This window comes from Cibotium barometz, chromosome 52, assembly GCF_041138505.1.
Source record: "Cibotium barometz isolate CiBa-2024 chromosome 52, ASM4113850v1, whole genome shotgun sequence".
Lineage (NCBI taxonomy): Eukaryota > Viridiplantae > Streptophyta > Polypodiopsida > Cyatheales > Cibotiaceae > Cibotium > Cibotium barometz.
Window position 1 is genome coordinate 2,147,336 of NC_141097.1, and position 10,497 is coordinate 2,157,832.

The following is a 10,497-nucleotide window of genomic DNA, read 5'->3' on the forward strand; positions in this document are numbered from 1 at the left end:
ATCTATCCCCACTATGCACCCTCCTCAGTGTATGCATGAAGTGGAGGATTTCTCTTTCTCCCAATCTTCTTTGGAGGTGTTGAGGCTTTGTCTTTTCCCTTCCCTCTAGTCTTTAAAGGAAGAGTTGTACTTTCACCCATATCCATCTGTACATACACATAACTTGGATTACTTATGAGGCTTTGCATTGATGATTGAGCATAAAGGCATTTATAAAATCAAAATATTTGTCAAAGATACAACCAAAAAACTAAAGCATTCATAATGCCAAAATGCAAAAGAGGTTTGTTCTCCTTTACTAGTCTTCACCACACACTCACCATCAACAAAGACATTTTTTCCATGACATCGATCAATGTTAGCTTTATCATATCATCAATATTTTGTCATAGACATGGCCACCATCACTTCATGGCATTGATGGTCTCTCAACACTTTGAAGTTCCATTAAAAATGAGCAAAAGGGGCTCTCGGGAGGCCGCGATATCGTGGCCTCCCGGGAGCCCCCTTTGCTAAGCTCGCAAGACTCTTTCAATGGAATGGTTCGAATAAGTAGGTGTGTGGGCTACTTGAGGTGTTGCAATTTAGATTGTGCCCTTATATCGATCGGACAAAACTATGCAATGAAACTCAATGGAAAGGAAAATTGGGAAAAACATGTCCAGTGGGTCCAATTGATAGAGAGTGTGGTTCTTGGTTTGCATTAATTGTGGTGAGATACCAATCTGTGTTGCACAATGTAAAGCTTTCATTTACTGCTGCATTCTGCATGATCGTGAGAACATACTTCAAGATGTGCAATGCATGTGGGAGTTCATGAGCATCCTGTTGGATAAGGGGAGTGGTTGAGGTAAAAAAAATAAAGTAGATGAAATGGTATCAAACCATGCAAGAACGAACCCTTTCATGTCTTGCAAAAATATTGAAGTTGGTGTTGCCAAAGATATTGTCATGGACATGTTGATTATTGGTAAAGAGGAAGCAACTGCGAAGTTGGATGAGCTTGGTGTTCAGCAAGTTCTTCAGACAATCACACCATTATTGTCACAAAGAAGGAGGATTCAAAGATCCGTGTAGTCAGGTAGCTATGGGTTAGAAGGAGTGGACTGTGGGCTTGATTCATTGCTGAATTTAAAATGACAGTGCAGATATCCATTTCTAAAGAGTATCCTATTTCTTGGACAACTCTCAAATGATCAACAACCTCATGTCTTCAAGATGTCTACTATTGGTCCAGGTTCAGGGTTTGACTTGGTTAATAGAATGAGGCCAAGTGGTAGCTTGGGGAAACAATGGTTGCACTTTGACCATGTCCATCGGGTTAAGGGATGGTCTACCATGGGTGCCCATGTGTATGACCTTTTCATCAGAGAGCTTCTCACAATTGCTACATGTGAATTTAAGCTCGAAGAAACTGATGCACAGATAAAGTTCTCGCAGCTCATTAATGATCAAATATTATAAAATGGATTCCCTTTGTCATAATTTAGAGGCAGGTGAAAATTGGCTTGCAGTTAGAATATTGTATAATTGTGGACCTGATAATGTGATGGAGGGTAAAGAGAGAACATGTGGTTTTCATTGGGAAATGAGGATGATAGAGCATACAAGGAATTGCATTAGGCCTCCTTTTCAAGAAGAGAATAAGCAGATGTGTAGAAACTGGAAGAGAGCGACATTGGATGCTAGTGTAGAGATTTGTAAAGCTGCTTTAAAGAAGTGGACACCTATGCATGTAAAATATGGTGAGTTGTCTGCCCTTGAGACATGGTTGGCATGGTGGGATATATGGGTTTCCCAATGGGGGGGATCATTCATGCAACAATATAAGAAGGACACATGATTTGTTCCTTCTGTGAATTTATCAGAGACAAAGCATTCAAGTATGAGGGTTGCTCATGGATATGCTAAACACATAAGCTTATATGAGGCCACTGCTTTAGACCTAGCAATGTATGTGCTTCAAAGTGCACAAGAGCAAGAAGCCTAGTTGTATTTTGAGCAACTTAATAAGCAAGATATTTTCTTGTATTTTGTGAGTCTCTCTCCTCCACATAATGATCTAGCATGAGCACCACGAAATTATAACAGGGGAGGATTTCGCCTTCCTCCAGAGGTGTGGGGGAAGGGAAGTAGGGGGGTGATTGTGATGAGGGTGGAGGGGCTGTTGTTGTGAGATGAGGGTGGGGTGGTTGCAAGATCAGGGTGCCCAGTTTTGTCCACTCAGGCACCCTGTAAACAGTAAAAAACAGGCATTTGTTTACCTTTAGTGGCTTATCTCTCCTAGTAAATGAAGGAATTTCATTTCAAGCTCTTTTGTTGAAACGTCATATTCAAAGTTGAAAATATAGTTGCATAATTTGATTAAGCATTAGATAGTCAAAAGTCCTCATTTTCTTAGGTACAAAGTCAATGTATACACCCTGTCCCAAATTTGAGCTGATTCCATAAAATGCTAATATCTTTTACATATAAACTCATATGAGATTCCCACTTTGTACCTTATTCACATAATATGAAGCTTAACTTGATTTTTTGAGAAAATTTTAAGATATTTGTCTATTTTCTTTAAATATTTCAAGGTCTTTAAAGTGTTATAATATACGCCACTTTTTGTACCCACAATAGGTACCACTTAAAGTCCTCAATCTTGTAGATCAAAAGAGTGGGTAGATACTGAGACATTAGTAGAATGTGGTGGTTAGTGAAAATTGCAAATCCAATGGTTGGATTTTTAATGATCTCTTTTTTAAAATTCTTCCAGACTATCAGAAGGCTTGTAAATATTAATAATCTAATTAGTAAAATTACATTTTTGATGTGAATCATCTAAAACCTATAGGGACTAGTGTACTTGTAATGGTGCATCTATGGAAAAAAAAATTGGATCACTCTAAGTATGGAAAGATCATTTGTTTATCATTTCATCATACTTTTAATTAATGAAAATTAATTAGACTAATTTATATTAATTTAAGTTATACTCGGTTAATTTAAGGGCAAGCATATTTTCTATTATTTGCTTGATCTCATTTTAAGTACCTTACCCCCTAAAATTTGCTCTCCAAGCATTGTCCCAGTCCAGCAAAAACTGGATAAAATTGGACACCCTGATCTTGCAACAACCCGGTGGAGGGGGTGTGGGGGAAGGGAAGTAGGGGGGTGATTGTGATGAGGGTGGAGGGGCTGTTGTGAGATGAGGGTGGAGGGGCTGTTGTGATGACGGAGAGGGTTCCATGGCAAGGGTTGAGGTGAGGATAGGTGTGGGACTTGCCGACATATCAAGGAAATATCTTTAAGGTTTAGGGGAAGGCCCAATTGGAGGGTGGGAGTGAGGCAAGTGTTGGTGATGGAGGCAGAGTAGGGATGTGAGGGGGTGTAGAGGATTTTGAGGGAAAAAGACAAAGGGTGGTTCCTGGGGGTTGTAAGATTCCTCCCCAGCCTCTCAAAATGTCCAGCATACTCCCCCTGTAATCAATTCCCTTTTCTGAAATATAAGAAATCTTGTCTCTGCCTGTTTTGGCATAGAGAGAGAAAATATTCTAGAGAGAGAATATTCAGATTATGAATATTTTTGGATAGAAAAATAACTCATCTTATTAAAATAAGTTTCCCTGAAATAGAAATTCAAAAAGAACTTTCCAATGTGCAATTAGAATTAATTGAAAATGGATATGAAGGACCTTAGTCTAAGGGTCTAGATTTTCAGAAATTTTTGGATTATGGTCCAATTAAGGTTCCTATGGGCCAATAGCATCAATCCATGTGTAGGGAGGAGATAAATCCTATTTGTAAAAGAAGATACCCAAAAATGAGTAAATACTCACATAAGATGAAGAGTTGAATATGTACAAGGTTTATTAGTAAAAAACTATGAGTAATATCAAAAAAATGAGATAAATTGAGTATCCAAAAATGAGTAAATGCTCACATAAGATGAAGACTCGTTGAATATGTACAAGGTTTATTAGTAAAAAACTATGAGTAATATCAAAAAAATGAGATAAATTGAGTATCCAAAAATGAGTAAATGCTCACATAAGATGAAGAGTTGAATATGTACAAGGTTTATTAGTAAAAAACTATGAGCAATATTAAAAATATGAGATATTTTGGGTATAATCATTCCATTTTGACACATATGTAAGGAAGGGGAATTCTTTAAAGGAGGTGCATATTTCACATGCTTGAATGAGTTTTAAACTCTAAAATAATGTGATATTTTTATCTCTCCTCTCTCTTGAACCAATCCAAAACAAAATGGAACCAAACCGAATCAAAAAGTAACCAAACTAGGTCCAAATCTAGTCCAAATTCAACCAAACTGAATTTGGAAAATTCTAGAATTCAATTAGCTTTGGTTAGAGCTTCCCTCTCCTATAAATAGAACATGAGTCCTTTGAAAAAAGGAGAAGAATTTTACTATACTAGAGTTATGCTAAAATAATGCTAGTTTCTACTATTCTCTAAAATTCTCTCCAAATTGAAGAAATTGGAACTTCCCTCTTTCTTCAATCCCCATTGGTGGCTCCATCAACATACTTAACCAATTGATTGGTTGGGAGCCTCTACCCTGAACAAAGAATCAAGCAATTTGTAAGGTAAATGGTGAATTTTGATCTTCTCTATAATTTCTCAATGCTTCTCTCTTCTCAACCCCTCTCAAGCTTGAGAAGCTTAATTGGAATGGTTTTTGAATGCTATTGAAGTTAATTGATGAATGGTAGTGAAGAGTTACATAAATTGATGAATGCTATTGAAGTTAATTGATTAATGATAGTTAAGAATTACATAAATTTCCATTTATGCTTAATTCAAATGGTTTTTATGTAATTTCTCTCTCTTACTCAAGGAATGGTCATACTCATGACCCATTCTCAATCCAAATGAAGCTTTTCATAAAGCTTTTTCTTAATCCAAGATTAATCTATGCTTAAGGCCAAATTAATAGCTTTTTTCTATGCTTTTAGTTTATGTATTTCATGAATATTGATGATTCAATCCATTCGGGATTAATGATCCAATTAGGGATCATTCTAATTATTTCCTTAAAGATAAGCTTTATCCCTTAGAAAATTTGAGATTTATCAGTCGTAGCAGCGGAGCTATGGTAAAATTTTTATAAAAATTACTCATAAAATAATTTCATTCAAAGCATAAAAAGAGGATTTCCTACCATATTCTAGGAATTATCATCCTAGATTAATTGAAAGATATTCATTGTAATCCTAGAGAAATTGATTTTTATATTATGCATAATTGAATTTCATGCATAGAGATATGCATAAGGGATGAATATTTTATTATAAAAGAGTTACTTTTAGCTTAATTGAAATTCATGCATAGAGGTATGCATAAGAGATGAATATTTTATTATAAAAGTGTTACTTTTAGCATAATTGAAATTCATGCATAGAGGTATGCATAAGAGATGAATATTTTATTATAAAAGTGTTACTTTTAGCATAATTGAATTTCATGCATAGAGGTATGCATAAGAGATAAATATTTTATTATAAAAGTGTTACTTTTAGCATAATTAAATTTCATGCATAGAGGTATGCATAAGAGATGAATATTTTATTATAAAAGATTTACTTTTAGCTTAATTGAAATTCATGCATAGAGGTATGCATAAGAGATGAATATTTTATTATAAAAGTGTTACTTTTAGCATAATTGAATTTCATGCATAGAGGTATGCATAAGAGATGAATATTTTATTATAAAAATGTTACTTTTAGCATAATTGAATTTCATGCATAGAGGTATGCATAAGAGATGAATATTTTATTATAAAAGTGTTACTTTTAGCTTAATTGAATTTCATGCATAGAGGTATGCATAAGAGATGAATATTTTATTATAAAAGAGTTACTTTTAGCTTAATTGAAATTCATGCATAGAGGTATGCATAAGAGATGAATATTTTATTATAAAAGTGTTACTTTTAGCATAATTGAAATTCATGCATAGAGGTATGCATAAGAGATGAATATTCTATTATAAAAGTGTTACTTTTAGCATAATTGAATTTCATGCATAGAGGTATGCATAAGAGATGAATATTTTATTATAAAAGTGTTACTTTTAGCATAATTGAAATTCATGCATAGAGGTATGCATAAGAGATGAATATTTTATTATAAAAGTTACTTTTAGCATAATTAAAATTCATGCATAGAGGTATGCATAAGAGATGAATATTTTATTATAAAAGTGTTACTTTTAGCATAATTTAAATTCATGCATAGAGGTATGCATAAGAGATGATTATTTTATTATAAAAGTGTTACTTTTAGCATAATTGAATTTCATGCATAGAAGTATGCATAAAAGATATGGGAAGTGATAAGATATGATAAGATGCATATGAGATGAGTTAGGATGTGATAAGATGAGTTAAGAAGTGATAGGATGTGTATGGGATGAGGTAAGAAGTGTATGTGATGGGATAAGATGTATATGGGTTGTGATAGGGTGAGAATATGGATGTGAATGTGGATGGGTATGTATGGATGTATGCATGTAGATGTGGATGCATGAATGTGGATGTATGGATGTGAATGAGGATGTGGATGTGGATGCATGGATGTAAATGTGGATGTGTATGTATGGATGTATGCATGTAGATGTGGATACATGAATGTGGATGTATGGATGTGAATGAGGATATAGATGTGGATGTATGGATGTGAATGTGCATGTAGATATGGATGTATAGATGTGAATGGGAATGTGGATGTGGATGTAAGTATGTATGTGGATGTGGTTGTATGAATGAGGACGTGATAATGGATGTATGCATGTGGATGTGTATGTATGGATGTGTATGTATGGATGTATGCATGTAGATGTGGATACATGAATGTGGATGTATGGATGTGAATGAGGATATAGATGTGGATGTATGGATGTGAATGTGCATGTAGATATGGATGTATAGATGTGAATGGGAATGTGGATGTGGATGTAAGTATGTATGTGGATGTGGCTGTATGAATGAGGACGTGATAATGGATGTATGCATGTGGATGTGGATATGGATGTGTATGTATGAATGTATGAATGTGGATATGGGATGTGGATGTATAAATGAGGATGTGAAAATGGAGATAAGCATGTAGATGTGGATGTATGGATGTGAATGTGGATGTGGATGTGGATATGGATGTGAATATATGATATGTGATGTGAAGGAATCTGAAGTCAAGAGATGGAAAATGAGGTGATTGGATGAGTACACATATAAATGGAATGTGGAATAAGTAATGTGGATTAATGAGAGATAATGTGGAAAAATGAGAGTTAATATAGAAACTGTATTTGTAAACTGTTTGTAAATGGCTGTTTTATGTCAAGAATGCTGGGGAAGCATTTTGACCGTCTTGAGGATTAAGGTCATGAAGACGAACTGTTAAAGTTGCAACTGCTGACGGAGAGTCAATGGAGGACGTCTCGCGTAGCAAGGTCGGCCGAGGTCTTGACCAACCTAGGTTCGATTAATATGGTGAGCTTCCGGTACGGTGGATGAGGGACCAAGGAAGCGGCCTATGAGTGAAGCGCTAGGTCACCTGCGAAGGATCCTAGAGGGTACTGATGCAGTGCTCGGACCTAGGATACCCATGCGTGCGTCGAGGAAGATATTGGAACAAGGAGTAAGAGTTGTTTTCTGAAACCGGGCATGGATCTGGTTGATTGACCTTACTGGTCTTCAATGGATGAGTCCATGGCTCTTTATATGGATCTGTTGGTTGATCTTGCTGATCTTCAACGAGAGTCCATATCGATAAGTGATTATATTGTCGAGTATTATGGGCTAGGAACTATTGAAATGGCCCCTGAGTGGACAGGTGGTGAGCGTTCTAGTTGCCAATGATGCCATAGATACTCTGATGAAGGAATGATGGGAAATTTGAGAATCAACCGGATAATTTGGAAGACTGTGATCAGTGGTACTATGGTTTCATTAAAGGATTGTTTTAAAGTTAGCTGATGCTAAGAAAAAGGCAATTTCATATTGGGTGTGTAAGTGGTGTGCCTAATTTTATGTTTGCATGAACTTCCGGCTAGGGGCCTTGGAACTCTTTTCCTTGGTACCCGGGACAAAACCTAACCAAATTCCAAATTGGATCCCATCACTGTAGTGGTTGGTGGGCGGTTGGCTAATCCATGGGATCGGATGGGGTTAGGCTGGACTGATGGATCCGTAAATCGAGACTCAATTTCTGTTATTACGATAGATAAAGTAAATCCCGGATAGTAATTGTTCTATGGATAGGAATCAACGGCTATGCCTCTTGAATGGGAAAAAAAGCGTTGATTCCAATGATTCAAGTGCAAGTTTCTTTTTTGATCCGGACGAGTACCTTTATAGGTGCAATCGAATCAGCTTGATCAGTAATGGTCTTGACTACGTTAGAGTAAAAAGTTATCCTGGTGGAATCGCCCGTGCTTTCCGGGTAAGGGAAGTTTTTCTGAGTCCGGTTTTGGAAAAACCGACGGATTAGTCTCTTGTCCAGATATCCGTGGACGAGGCCCCAAATGCGCGAGAAGTGCTACTTCCGCTTCTAGTATCCCGAATCTGTTGCTTGGTGGGAACAGGGATCCCACAGTTGGTATCAGAGCGAATTGGCTAATAAAGATCAACTGAGAAGCCAAATATATCAAAGATTTATCAAGAAGCACAAAAAGGTTGTAATTGTGTGATATAATTCATACAATTTGATATTCAAACTGAAAATTCGTAAATTAGCAATTGGGTCTTCAATTGGAATTACCGCAATTGTATGGAATCCCGGACTTGCTTGAGGCCTAAACATGATAGTATTTACCTTATAGTTCGAAGTACCATGACTACCCATATATACCGAGGGTATAACTGCAGCTCTTTACCGGCAGTATATACGAGTAAATCTAAGACTTGAAATTATAAGCGTTAATGCTATCCAGATGATGATTTCGAATGTGGTTGGTATGATTTTTAATTCTGTTTGAGAATTGATGAATCGATTTGGATGCTGATTGAAAAATAATGATTTCTGAAATTTAGTTGAAATATAATAACCTGAACGAAACCACAATGAGGGTGAATGGGACGAGTCCCTGTGATGATATTCATAACTAGAATGATGATAACGATTTCAACAAATCACTATGAGATTAGTGGGTTGTGCTGTCAAATTGTTACTGTTAACACTTGACCAGTAGATCAAGTTAAGGGATGACAAATTGAGAACTTACTTGACTGAAATTCCCATGGAGGAATATTCAGAAGGAAATTTTTTCGGTCTAATGGACCATTATCATGTTAAAGATATGAATGATATGATTTGAATGAATTGTTAATTAATGATGAGTTCTATATAAGGGATATTTATCCCAGTATTCTGTTGGGTTGACCAGAAAATATAAGGAACCCCAGAATAAAATTGGATCTTAAGAAAAAGAGTCGTCCTCTACCTTGCGAGATGAGGACATCTCGCACTTTTTAAGTGGGGTAGAATGTAAGATTCCTCCCCAGCCTTCGAGGTGTACAGGAGTAAGAATATCCCTTTTTGATCTTATAATTATTCCTTCTCTAAAATAAAAGAAAGATTCTGTTTAAAAAAGGAAGACCCTTTCCCTAGAATACTTCTCAGGAGTCACGCCTATTTTAAGGATTCAGAACAATGAGTTCAGAAGTGAAAATCGGTGTTTAGGATACCAAGGTTTTGGTCTTCATTCGAGTACGGCCCAAAAGAAGTTCTTTATCTCTTGGGGAGTATAAGAAGTTATCCCCCAGATATTGTGAACCTTATCTGAATTCAAAGAAAGTAAGTGATTTAGCCTACGAGCTTCTTTTACCTCCTCATCTCAAAGTTCATAATGTATTCATGTAAGCCTTCTATAGATATATGTGCCAAACCCAAATCATGGAAAGACGGTAAAATTTCAGTGGCAAGATACCGTTGGCTTCTAGGTTACGCTAGCTCCTTCCTTTATATAAGTTGTAACTTTTACTTGTCACTCACAGTAATCTTACTCCCATCGATCTTCTTTCTTTCTTAATCTCCTTCATGGCTTGGCAACAAGAATTAGTTTTATCCATGATGATTTCTCACCTTCAAGACGCAAGTGAGTCTGTGAAGAAGGATTTTATAGAACAGTATGAGCGCTCACTTTTCCCTCACTTGGGAACTTCTGTAGCTCAGACCAAATGGCGGACCTATCAAGACATAACTAGGGTAACACCCTGGGGTCAGTAGCACTTTCGTAACAATGTTCGCTTGGCCATGGTTATTGAAGCTTTGGGTTTGGGTCCCCGATACTACTGCGTCATGAGATCAAGGCATCTTGGGTTTTCTGAGCGGGTCTTCTTACTGGCGTGTTTTCTTCCTCATCAGAAGATATGTCTTTACCCCGTTTTTGGCTTACCTCTCAGAGGTCCTTTTGTTACATCACCTCATACCACAGAGATAGGTGCGGCAATAACCAACAGAATTATTCCCATAGATG